The sequence below is a fragment of the Protopterus annectens genome, chromosome 7.part0 (assembly GCF_019279795.1).
Source record: "Protopterus annectens isolate FY-2018-M chromosome 7.part0, PAN1.0, whole genome shotgun sequence".
In the NCBI taxonomy this organism is placed as follows: domain Eukaryota; kingdom Metazoa; phylum Chordata; order Ceratodontiformes; family Protopteridae; genus Protopterus; species Protopterus annectens.
The window spans coordinates 729,276,734-729,288,740 of record NC_056739.1 but is presented as its reverse complement, the minus strand read 5'-3'; positions in this window follow the sequence as shown (position 1 = coordinate 729,288,740).

Below are 12,007 nucleotides of genomic sequence, written 5' to 3'. Positions count from 1 at the left end.
CCAGGACACAGCAGGTCACGTGCACATTGTTCTGGACGGTCCCAACAGGGACACAGTTCCAGTGGACATGTGTCATCAGACAGTACCCAATCTGGACCTCTGCCTGGTAGTGCCCATGCAATTCCTGGCAGGCACAGGTTACGTGGCCATGGCCGGACACCGTGAATTGTGGAACCTGCCCTGTACAGTCTGCAGCTGTCAATAATACCCCAGTGTAGGCCAGCCACATGCCAGACCTGTGTGCATACACACACACACACACACACACACACACACACACACACACACACACACCAGAAACAAATGTAGGGCACCTCAACACACACGCTCAATGATATCAAAGGCCCTAACCCACACACATGATGTCATCTAATGGTGCAGCCTAGGCCTCTAGCAAACATTATCACCCTGTGCATATGATGATGCCTGTGCCGCATCCCTGTCATCCACATCAGGGACATGCTCATATGGTCTGATGCACAGGGTGAACATACTAGGAAGACAATTGTATATTAATATTGTTGAGTAATGTTTGACAGGCAACGGACATACCATGTAGTACAGTTTTAGAATGCATTTGGTACATTTGACAGTATGTATCATGTGTAACAGTACCTGCATGTTGATCTTGATGTCCTGCCTTCCTTTTTCAGCTGTAATTGCATTTGCCGGGGGATGTCAGTGTTTGTGGTTAGTGTCCCATATGTAAATGTTGACTACTCACAGGTCTGTATGACAATACTTGCATGCACTTTGTAGCTTCCACATCGCAGTTTTAATCTCCCATGTTTCAATTATGTTTACTGATTTAATGATCTAAGAGCATGAAAGCTGTGTATTAAACTACTGTGTTCAGAGCCGTCACATTCATAGTGGGTGACATCACAGGTATAGATACCTGGAGTGGAGAGGAGGTAAAAGAGTGGTATAGCAGATGACAAGGGTAAAGGCCAGTGGAAAAAGTGACTTCTCATTGGGAAGTAGTAATACCCGCTCTCATGACAGGATGCAAACACAGACACACCCACACACTCAGGGATTCACAGACACAGTAAGACACCCACACACTCAGGGATTCACAGACACAGTAAGACACCCACACACTCAGGGATTCACAGAAACTAAAACACACTCTGACACACACACACACACACACACACACACACACACACACACACACACACACACACACACACACACACACACACACACACAATTGCCAGTGTTGGGATGAGAACCACTGCCTATGTGCAAATCATCATTATAGTTCTATGCAATTACAAGATGCGTCACAGAGATTACACATGTATAGGTAGTCAGAATGGCCTGAGATTGAGGACATGAACAGGGATACTTGATTGCAGTCAGTGAATGTGGGGTGGGTGGGGTTAATCAGTCAGCTATGTAACAACAAGCCTCACCCCAGGGTGTACATGTTTACAGGCGGTAAGAATGCCATTCTAAGATTGATGACATCAACAGGGATAATAGATTGTATTGAGTGGATGGGGAGAGGGGGCCTTAACATTTCACTATGGTAAAATACAGCCTCACACCAGGGACCGTACAGCCACACACATACAGACACTTGACATGTGTGAGATTCAACCACCTGCCTATGCCGTTCTTTCTACACTTCACACTGTACTGATGTCTACCACAGTGTTCAGGAGAGTGGAAAACATTTGGGATGTATTTCCCATCATACGTGACATATATGGACACACACACACACACACACATGCCAGTAATGTGAATCAAACACCTGCCTATCTCATGATAGGTATTACAGAGTTACAGCACCATCACACATGTTACAAAGCATACTGACTCTTTCCTTTGCCACCTGTGCTGATATATGCACAATATATGCACAGGGGAGGTGTTACTGTTACAGGTGTCAAGAGGTTTGCCTTCAGTGTCACCCTTACTGTATTCTATATTGTGTGTCTTCCACTTCAATTAACAGGACCATAGCATAGCAGTTACACAGATTATTGTAGAAATGGTTGTGACACACCTGTGAGCTGTCCTCAGTAATCCTTCATCTGCAAAGTACCCCCAGCACTTAGTAGTCATGTACAAACATCTGTCCATACCTAAAGTACAGCTTACTGTACTTTGAGCATATCACCATATATAGTTGGCAATATTGAGGCTGCATTGCAACAGCATGATGTACTAAGACAACAGTCACCTTCAAACATCAGACACTGCACACACATGGAATCTAATCACGCATTAATACATGTACACATATGCAGTCATCATCAGTAAGTGGACTAGCAGGTCAAGAGAATGCACTCCAGACCTTCCCCATACCATGTGTGTGACCTAGCCAGGCATAATGGATGTTTTATTCATGTACTGGTAGGACACACAACCACCTTCACTGAGTAGCCAAGTGTACATTCATGCCAACAGCACATATCAGCAAGACACACACACAGCAATATTCCATGTCATGATCCCACAAACTGTTACTTGACAGTTCCATGGTGAAGCCAGGACACTGTAATGGTCAACAGTGAGCACTTCATATATGCCACACACACCTTATGATTACTGGAAGAGTGTCAGCAATATGCTCTCTTTGACCAAGGCATTACACTCATTCATGCATGTGTGAGGTCTGTGGCTTGTAAACATCTCACCCCAGCATGTTCTGGCTAGTGTGGTAATAAGGTTAATGTCCAGACAGCACACAGCATGCATGGCTTGCAATTGTTGATGTGGGATATATGTAGGAGCTGTGGGCACACACGGCTGTAGATGTCATGGACATAGCACCTGTAACTACTCAGGAACATACAGAGCATAGCTGTATTTCCCTGAGTCTGTCAATACAGGCCATGTGTATAGGTCCTATGATCCTGTTATTTGGGTATGTTTGTAGGCATTGCATTAGATGGACATGTCTAATGACATACATGCCACATGGGTTGTTGTATGATATGATAGGTGTTATGGGTGACCAGTAGAGAGGGAATATTACCGCTGTCAACATAGATATCAAACCTTATGTACTGTTGCCATTCAACAGCCATGGACCTGTCTGCCATGTGCATGTGTGTAATGAATGTAGCCACCTGTATATAGAAAGGACAACAACAGCTATGGTATTTCATTTATGTTGTATGAGTGTGGGATGTACATATCGAGGGCAGGTACATTTAAGTCATATCCAACCATGAGGGTGTTGTTTACTGCTGTACAGCAAAAGTCAACTGTGTTAATACTGACAAAATCTGAGGGACCCCGGTATGTGTACACCTGACCTGGTTACAAACAGTGGTATAACTGCATTGCATAACACATTATGCAACTGTGGCAGTACATGGGTACTTTGCACAGTTGATGTAGGTCAAGGTACAGTCCACCAATCGAAGGTTATTTAGTGTTCTACCATACTGTGTCATACCACATGTTGGTAGTCTGAGGACATGGTGGTGGATGTATGAGGATACACCCTAGAATGCAATTTTTGCCACGGTCACCTGTACCTGACTCATCTGTGAGAACTTATGTCGGAGTAGTGGTCTTTACTTGTGAGTAGCCTTTATGAATATCTGAACACCACCACCTGGAATTAGTGTTATGGTCCACATGTCTGGATCTGAGTTATATGGTGGTAGTGCAATTGTGCACTACAGAGCCTTCAGCCAAGTGTTCTTCACTGCACTGATGTCAGTATTCCTCATTGTAGGTTTTACATTGAGCAAATGAATTGCAAAAAGCCACACATCTAGCACTGGTTAGCATAAGCATCCAATACAATTGTCTTGTAGGTATCAGGGTGTTACTTCTGTGTTAAGGACTTTTGCCTTGGATGCCACTATATGGGTAAATGCGACCTAGGTATTATCCACACTCCCTTGAATCATGGATGTATGTGCTGTGTGACAAAGGCTTGTCTTTCAGTCATGACATCCCGGAATGACAGACACTGGACAACCTCATAATTACAGCAGGACATTGGCTCATTGTTTTAGTCAAGCAGTTGCCACTGCATTCATAACAGCACTGCGAGTGGCAGCAATGTGGTTGGTATCAAATGCTACATCTAAGGTGACGGACACCAGGCTCAAAAGTTTGAATCTTCCACTAAATATCAGGACAATATTAAAAAACTATCCTCAGAACTGATGGAGCACGAAAAAACTTTAAAGGAACGAAAAATTAAGAAGTTTCACCGTGATTTTTCTGATTATCAACGGGGTAAACCATTTGATTTAAGCAGATCGGTCAGATTTGCGGATAACAATCAGGCTAAAACAGGGCCCAGTCGCACCAAAAAGAGACCACGATCAATTCTTAAAAATAAGGGGGACAGTTCATATAGTACATCTGGTGATGAATCCTCCCTTACGGATTTTGAGGGTCCAGGTGAGAGGGCTTCACCTAATAGGAAGAGAACTAACAAAATTTCCCCTTTAGAAGGGGCAAGGGACACCGGGGGGGCAGAAAGCACAGAAAGAGTGGTCACTCCGGTTTCCCTTCAAGGCCTTTTGGACAACTTCCTGAAATAGGAAATTCATCTGGAACCACCCTGAATGTGTTGAATTTATCTAAGACTATATTAACGGATGAGCAGGTTGCACTGTTGAATAAGGGTTTGAACTTTATTCCTTCTTTCTTTAGTCAAGAATATCACATAGTACAGGATTTACATGATTTTTGTAGGATGTTAAATCTGAGGCTGTTTTTTGAGGATAACAGGTCAGAACCATCTGAGGACTTCCGTTTTGGTAAGTCCTCTTTTCAACCCCTATGAGCAAACACGATCTATTTTCATGGACTCCATTTTGAGGGATATTCATTTCCAAAACATGGGACATATTATGCTGGCTAGTAATCTATCGGATGATGACAGGATAGCTTTGAATACCTTGTGTGACAATAAGGATATAGTTATTGTCCCTGCTGACAAGGGAGGTGCAGTTGTGGTTTGGAACACTGCGGATTATATTCATGAAGGGCTAACTCAATTGTCAGATGTCAAGTGCTATATGTACATGTCTATAGATCCCACACCAGTATTTAAGGATGAGATTGACGCTTTTGCAGTTGGCCTTTGAGGAAGGCATTATTAACAAGAAGTGCTTGATTCACTTAAAGTGTCGGAACCGTCCAAACAGATATTATATCTTTTACCCAAAATTCATAAGTCCTTGAAAACCACCGGGTAGACCCATAGTATCGGGAATAGGCTCTCTGACTGAACCCCTTTCAGCCTTCCTCACTAAATATCTTAAACCTCTGTTGGGACACATTAGATCTAGATTGCAGGATACCACACAGTTTCTACAGCTAATTAGGGAAACCCAATTGGAACCTGAGTGGTACTTATGTACCTTGGATGTAAAATCACTATATACAAGTATACCCCATTGGGCTGGTCTCCAATCTTTACAATATTGGTTGGAAAGGGTAAATCTATATTCACCGGGATTTAACACCCTTCTGATTTGTATGTCCGAGCATGTGTTAAATAAGAATGTCCTGTACTTCCAGGGCCAATGTTATTGGCAGCTTCAAGGAACAGCTATGGGGGCATCCTTTGCCCCTATATATGCTGACCTTTTCATGGCTTATGTTGAGGAATTTATGATCTATGACACATCACATAACATTTTTCAGGTGGAAATGGATATCTGGAGACGTTATCTGGACGACTGCTGGTTGGTGTGGCGGGCTGATGCAGGATACTTGGAATTTGTTGAATATCTTAATGATAATGTCTGGGAATTGATTTCTGTGACATCCGATAAAAATTCTATCAACTTTTTGGATGTCACAGTATACAGGAACCCAGACAATACTCTGTCTACGAGGGTTTTCCGCAAGTATCCGCAGTATAACACCTTGTTACATGCCTCAAGTTTACATCCCCGTCACACAATCAGGAGTATTCCAATATCCCAGTTTATAATATCAAACGTCTCAGTTCCAACATGGAGGAATATCAATTGGCCGGTAGGGATCTCAGTCAGAGGTTTATTAACAGGGGATATGATGAATTTGACATCGTATCGGCTCAGAATAGAGCTAATCGTCTTGTGAGGGACGACCTATTACAATATCAGGATAAAAATAAAAATAAAAATCAATCTTCCCATACATGTGTCAGGTTCATCACCACTTATAGCAGAAATATTAATATGATTAGAAACATCATTAATAAACATTGGAACATTTTATTGGCCAATGATAAACTGCGAAGTTTTTTGGGAGCCCGTTGCCTTTTCTCATATAAACGTGGTAAGACCTTAGGTTCCTATTTTTCACACTTTAAACATATGGCAAGTGGGGGAACTATTCATAAACAACTGACACTTCATGGTGATGAACTCATTGGGTCATTCCCCTGTGGCCATTGTGGTTCCTGTCAACACATGTTGAAATCCAAGGCATTTACCAGCCGTAATACCAGCAAAGTTTTTGATATTAAGATCTTTGGAAACTGCAGTAGCGACTGGGTGGTGTATCTGGCATCTTGTTACTGTGGGGGATTTTATGTTGGACAAACTTCCAGAGCCCTAAGATTAAGAATGAACGAACATCGCAGTGATATCAAAAACCACAAGGAGTCGAGTGCCCTATACCAACACACACTAAAACATTCTCAAGCGAGATTCACCTTTATGGTCATTGACCGTATTTCTGGAGACAGAACAAATAAACAAGGGTGGCATGGGTTATTGGATCGGAAAGAGAAACATTGGATTATCACATTGGGGGCTTTATTTCACCCGGGACTAAATGATCATTTGTAATGAATATATTGAATCAGTATTAGTCCATTTAATAATAGGACACTAAGTGGGGAATTTTTATTTGTTTCTTATTTATGTGTCTTTAACATTATGAATCTTTAAAGATTCTGGTTTAATACTGAACAGGGTGTTAACATATTAAGTCATATGGACTCCTATTTAATATTATGTCCGATATGGGCGATGGCCATGTTTAGTTAAGAACAAATTTTCCCTTTTGTGGGAGCACAAAGGAAAGGTACTCAACTTGCTAGTAAGGTGACTGAGCATTTATGCTTGTTAGCATAATGTAAGTTGAAACTAGATACATTATCACAGTTTTCTCGTCCTACCTTTTTCTTTTTTGGCTTGCAAGTGGTGCCATTTCCATATAGGTACTAGAGATATAACAGCCCTCATCACTTTTTGGAAGAAAGTTGTAAGCCTTTATGTTTAGGCTGTTGATGTCAGTATTGTTGATTCTATTTCCATATTGCACTTCATATCCACTATAAGTTATGTTTAATAATTGTTTATACCAATATACATGTATGGGCTAATACATCTTACCTGTCAAATAAATGCTCCTGAAGATATAGTATGCAGGAACCGTTAGAAAATTTATAGTTGATATGTACTAGCCATGAGATTGCTAACTAACAACTATTATAAGTACATGGGTGTTCTATACAATATGGGAAGATTATTTAGATTCTAAGTATCAATACATTGCTAGAGGGAGATGTTGGAACACATCAATGATCAATCATATTTTTGGTATTTTTTGTATTCATTGGGTGGTCATTTATTGTGTCCAGGACGGATATAGAATAGTTGCAATGTTTCTGTTGAACAAAGGTGAAAGCATTTATGTTCAGGCTGGTGTCAATATTATTGTTGATCTACCTTGTATCCTATGTTCATAACTGGTGTTGCCTACTATCAACCTCTATATATATATATATTTTTTATATATATATATATAACCTAATCTGTCCAACATATGCTCCATTATGACATAGCACGTTTAAGTCCTTTGAACGTCAGTATCTGATATTTTGACCTTTGGCTCCTCTAACCAAGAATTGTTGAATAGCTTGTGATAGTGGTACATCCATATGGGATTATCAAAACCAACAACATGTATTAATATATTGTCCTATTGACATGTTGGAATATCCAAAATTTGTTTAGCCTCATTTATTTACCTGGTGGTTATTTTTCCTGTGATGGATGGACCACACTTGAGTGTATACACTCATTATTATTGCATAACCATATGATTTACTCTAAGTGCCCTCAAAACATGTTTTGCAAGCATTTTTCAAACTTATTAGTATTCATGAGCTCAACTTTTTGATTGGCTCTTGATATGTATTTAAAGGATGATGCAAATGAACTTGATGATATTGTCTTACACTGAAGAAGGCTGTTGGCCGAAACTAGTCTGTTATATTTGTTATATTCATCAGTATTTAATAAATATATTGAACTCTGTGCTGCCTTGCTGGTCTATTTGGAGCTGTACACCTGTGAGCTGTCCTCAGTAATCCTTCATCTGCAAAGTACCCCCAGCACTTAGTAGTCATGTACAAACATCTGTCCATACCTAAAGTACAGCTTACTGTACTTTGAGCATATCACCATATATAGTTGGCAATATTGAGGCTGCATTGCAACAGCATGATGTACTAAGACAACAGTCACCTTCAAACATCAGACACTGCACACACATGGAATCTAATCACGCATTAATACATGTACACATATGCAGTCATCATCAGTAAGTGGACTAGCAGGTCAAGAGAATGCACTCCAGACCTTCCCCATACCATGTGTGTGACCTAGCCAGGCATAATGGATGTTTTATTCATGTACTGGTAGGACACACAACCACCTTCACTGAGTAGCCAAGTGTACATTCATGCCAACAGCACATATCAGCAAGACACACACACAGCAATATTCCATGTCATGATCCCACAAACTGTTACTTGACAGTTCCATGGTGAAGCCAGGACACTGTAATGGTCAACAGTGAGCACTTCATATATGCCACACACACCTTATGATTACTGGAAGAGTGTCAGCAATATGCTCTCTTTGACCAAGGCATTACACTCATTCATGCATGTGTGAGGTCTGTGGCTTGTAAACATCTCACCCCAGCATGTTCTGGCTAGTGTGGTAATAAGGTTAATGTCCAGACAGCACACAGCATGCATGGCTTGCAATTGTTGATGTGGGATATATGTAGGAGCTGTGGGCACACACGGCTGTAGATGTCATGGACATAGCACCTGTAACTACTCAGGAACATACAGAGCATAGTTGTATTTCCATGAGTCTGTCAATACAGGCCATGTGTATAGGTCCTATGATCCTGTTATTTGGGTATGTTTGTAGGCATTGCATTAGATGGACATGTCTAATGACATACATGCCACATGGGTTGTTGTATGATATGATAGGTGTTATGGGTGACCAGTAGAGAGGGAATATTACCGCTGTCAACATAGATATCAAACCTTATGTACTGTTGCCATTCAACAGCCATGGACCTGTCTGCCATGTGCATGTGTGTAATGAATGTAGCCACCTGTATATAGAAAGGACAACAACAGCTATGGTATTTCATTTATGTTGTATGAGTGTGGGATGTACATATCGAGGGCAGGTACATTTAAGTCATATCCAACCATGAGGGTGTTGTTTACTGCTGTACAGCAAAAGTCAACTGTGTTAATACTGACAAAATCTGAGGGACCCCGGTATGTGTACACCTGACCTGGTTACAAACAGTGGTATAACTGCATTGCATAACACATTATGCAACTGTGGCAGTACATGGGTACTTTGCACAGTTGATGTAGGTCAAGGTACAGTCCACCAATCGAAGGTTATTTAGTGTTCTACCATACTGTGTCATACCACATGTTGGTAGTCTGAGGACATGGTGGTGGATGTATGAGGATACACCCTAGAATGCAATTTTTGCCACGGTCACCTGTACCTGACTCATCTGTGAGAACTTATGTCGGAGTAGTGGTCTTTACTTGTGAGTAGCCTTTATGAATATCTGAACACCACCACCTGGAATTAGTGTTATGGTCCACATGTCTGGATCTGAGTTATATGGTGGTAGTGCAATTGTGCACTACAGAGCCTTCAGCCAAGTGTTCTTCACTGCACTGATGTCAGTATTCCTCATTGTAGGTTTTACATTGAGCAAATGAATTGCAAAAGCCACACATCTAGCACTGGTTAGCATAAGCATCCAATACAATTGTCTTGTAGGTATCAGGGTGTTACTTCTGTGTTAAGGACTTTTGCCTTGGATGCCACTATATGGGTAAATGCGACCTAGGTATTATCCACACTCCCTTGAATCATGGATGTATGTGCTGTGTGACAAAGGCTTGTCTTTCAGTCATGACATCCCGGAATGACAGACACTGGACAACCTCATAATTACAGCAGGACATTGGCTCATTGTTTTGGTCAAGCAGTTGCCACTCGTACCATAACAGCACTGCGAGTGGCAGCAATGTGGTTGGTATCAAATGCTACATCTAAGGTGACGGACACCAGCAGATGTCGTTTATATGACCAATGTCAGATATACTTAGTGTAGTGGTCCTGCTAATAATGACAACTACTAACACAGCTGGGAGAGGTAATCTTGGGGCTCACATATTATGCTTGCACATGCCACTGTTCCAAGTATAATGCCACTGTCCATGACCTGCTATCAATGTCAAAAAGTAAAAAGGTCCGTGTTACATCAAAACCCAGCAAATCGTAGCAATCAATAGCAAGTCCAAAACGAAAAACGCTGCTGGATACTGCTGTTCACCAAAGATTGTCGTCCATAAGGAATTGTGATGAACACAATGCTTTATATAGGCACATTAGGGTTAACCCAACACATGGATTCAAGTTTAGGGTAATAGTTAATATAAAATTAAATAACGGGGGGGGCATTAAACAGTTAACGGAGTTAACTGAATCCAAATGGATCTTGGAGATGACAGCCCATAGGAATCCAGGGCTAAATGATGTGGTTTCCCCTTAAGCCAGCCCTTAAGAATAGGTGGGCTTTTTATTAGAATTTCATTGGTTGTAGTGTCTTTTAAATTATTCTGCTTGTTTGTGGAATTTTATCTGATGAAGGGCCATAGCCTGAAAGTGCTCATCTCTTTTGTGATTGTGTTACAATAAATTTTTATCTTTGGTGAACAGCAGTATCCAGCAGCGTTTTTCGTTTTGGACCTGCTATCAATGTATGCCTTTCAGGGCAGCAATGTGTGTGACACACGCTGTAGTTAGCATCCACCTGTGTGTCCCAGTTAACCTATTGTATGTCACTTCCACACATGCATGACTGTGTATACTATGTCAGTACTTCATGTACATGTATGCATGTGTATCACACAACACAGACACAGATATATAATTTATGGGCCAGATACAGGTATCTAGTAGTAAACCTGTATGATGTGCACATATACTAACAGTTAAGATGTACATAGCTGTAAACCTGTGTGTTTACAATAGGGGTCTATTACAATGCGTTCTGTACATATAAGTGAATGAGCATGCACAATGTGGCCTTCCATGGTTAGAATCGGAGTGCATCCCAAACAGTCCTTTGCTACTGAGTGTATGAGTAGGTGGAGTGGTAGTCCTGGGTCATGGAGGGTGATCTGTAGCAGGCCACAGTTTGCATTGCAGTTGTGGCTGATGTTAGCTGCACATGGATGATCTCAGATGTATCATGCTGCCCCACTAACCTGGATGTGTAGGTATCCCTGATGAATATGGATACACCCCCTCCATGTCTGTGTCAGTCCATGTTCTGTGTCCGAAATGTGTGGTATGGGTTGTAGTCTGTTAGTGCTGGTGTGCTCCCAGGAGCCTTAAGCTTTCACTTACATAGGGTTGATTAATCACCGTTCGCTTTTTTAAGTGTTCATTGATCTAATATAGACCCTTAAAACAGGTCTCAGTTACTGCACAGATGTTGACATTGTCCATACTGAGAAGTGCTATGAGTGTGTGCATGTTGTGATCACAAACCCTGGTGTTGAGTAGCATAACCCACATTGATTCTGCTATTGTGCTGTTTACAGAGGTGGGATTCACCTTTGAGACTTCCCTAAAAAAAGGCCACATGGGGGCGCCAATAGCCTTGGTCAGTATTCCAAAGCCTAAGGCTGACACATAAGCCAGTATGGTAGCGTTGCATGCAT